This window comes from Octodon degus, unplaced genomic scaffold (assembly GCF_000260255.1).
Source record: "Octodon degus isolate 3935 unplaced genomic scaffold, OctDeg1.0 scaffold00142, whole genome shotgun sequence".
NCBI classification, from domain to species: Eukaryota; Metazoa; Chordata; class Mammalia; order Rodentia; family Octodontidae; genus Octodon; species Octodon degus.
In genome coordinates, this window is record NW_004524718.1 from 3684879 (window position 1) to 3686981 (window position 2103).

At 35.4% G+C, this 2103-nt stretch overlaps 1 non-coding gene and 1 pseudogene across 1 annotated transcript; both read left to right on the forward strand.

The window, feature by feature from the left end:
• The first annotated feature begins 816 nt into the window (after positions 1–816).
• On the forward strand, positions 817–967 carry LOC111812800 (annotated as a pseudogene).
• A 326-nt stretch (positions 968–1293) lies between these two features.
• Positions 1294–1398, forward strand: LOC111812799. Its single transcript, XR_002818196.1, has one exon. It is a non-coding gene; the product is annotated as a small nucleolar RNA U13 (small nucleolar RNA).
• Positions 1399–2103: the final 705 nt, after the last annotated feature.

The window sequence follows — 2103 nt, forward strand, 5'->3', positions numbered from 1 at the left end:
CTAAAGTGTAAGACACTTAAGATTTTTGGCTTAATATTGTACATTTTTTAAATTTTCTCTATGAAATTATAAATATTTTCTATATTTTATGCTGTAATCTGAAACTTAATTTTATAAGAAAACATTTGAAAAGCCAACCAAAGAAGATTTGGTATGCATTAGGCAAAAGTGTAGGTATATAGTTCATAAATTGTAGTAAGAAATAAAACTTGAATCTCATAGGGTATCGCTTGTGTATACAGTGGCTTGGGTTTCATATTGTTTCATTTTTAAATTTTAATTAAACAACTGAAAGTTCAAAAAGTATCCTTAGCATGTTTAATGTCACTAAGTAATGTTGGCAATTTAAACAACTGTCATCATTAAATTGATCATTATTTCCACCTTCTTAGGCTTGTAGCCAGATTTGAAAACTAGGTAAGCAGGAAACTTTGAAAGACCTGCTGAACATAAGAATGCTGAATAAACATACCCTGACTAATGACCACACCATTAACTTATCTGCCTTGTAAGAAATGAAGTATTCTAGACTGTTTACACCAAGATTAGCAGACAGAGGAAAGAGGGAAGGAAGAGTTCTGAATAAATAAGCATCCCTTTAATGAGAATTGGTTCAATCTCATCAGCAATAAAAGAAACACAATTCAAGACAAAATATTCTCCAAGTGTCACTAGCAAGGAAAACGGTATGTTAAGATCCAGGTTAGATGAGTGAGAAGTGAAATGGACTTTTTATGCACTGTTGTTTAAGTATACATTATTGCAAAGATAACTTGACATTACATATCACCAAAGAGCTTTCAGAACTATGTATTTAGCTTTGCACAGTGGCAGTATCAGAGCCAATGAGGTTTATCCGAAGCGGGATTATTGCTAATTGAAAACTTTTCCCAAAACTATGTATTTACTCTAGCCAACTAAGCTTTCAAGAACGTTATTCTAGAAAGCATGTGGAAAGATAAACATACATAGAGCTCACCACAACTTTATTTATAATGATGGAAAACGTTAACAGGAGGGCTCTGAGACAGGAAGGCAAAATGCGAGGAAGCTGCTGGGGACAGAGGCGGTGGGGAGGAGACACGACACGTTAATCACAAAATTAACATGCGCAGAACAGTTTCCAAAACCCTGTACGAGGACATCTGGGGAGAACCCACACTGTGTAGAATAAATAAAAAACAGACAAGAAGCCATAAAGAGTTTACTGAAGTGCCACCCTCCTTGGCCCACCCTATGAGCAGGCTTCTCTCTAGGTGTACTCTAGGGCGTGATCTTCAAAGTGTTCTAGGGATCCTTCGGCTCATGCGTGTGATGATTGGGTGTTCATATCTTATAATACATGAGATGTGGCTCCCTCAAACCTTGTTACGATGTGGGCACATTACCTGTCTGATGTGAACAAATGAAAAAAAAAAAAAAAGAAAGAAAAAAAGAGAGAAAGGAAAAAATAAAAGAAACAAAGTGTTCTACGTTTTTGATCAATTAATAACTTTCATGTTTTTTCTATTTCTTTTATTTTTATGTATTTTCTTATTTTTATTCTCTCCAAATTCACTCAGCAAAGTTAGTTTCTCCCTTAATCTTCACTTTTTAATTTCACCTTCCTCTTTAATTTTTTGTGCCTCAAATAAATATGAAACTTGGCCACCGTTTTTGCTTGTTTTGTTCAGTGCTTTAGTCAGGACAGAATGAACCTAGAAGCCACCTCCAGAGGGAGGCTCCAGCATCCAGGAAATTTCACCACAGTCCTTTTCCGTAAATGGGCTGAGGAATGGGCACATCTCTGGCCTGTGTGGAAGACAGTCCCGCAGGCCCGGGAGGAAACACTTCCTCACTAAGGGCTCCTGCTGCGACTGCATGACCTTCTTGGCCTTTTCCAAAAATTGATTTCTATTGATCATCACCTCAATATTGACTTAAAATTTATTAGGATTTTGTGGGCTATTTACCCTTCATATTTACTGTAATTTCATTACTTTATTTTTATATTTTAGATTTCCTACCTCCTTATTTTAACATGAACATTTATTCTTACACTATGATAGCAATAATTTAACTATATTTGAATATTCTAAAAAAATGCTTTAAGTCTTAACCTCA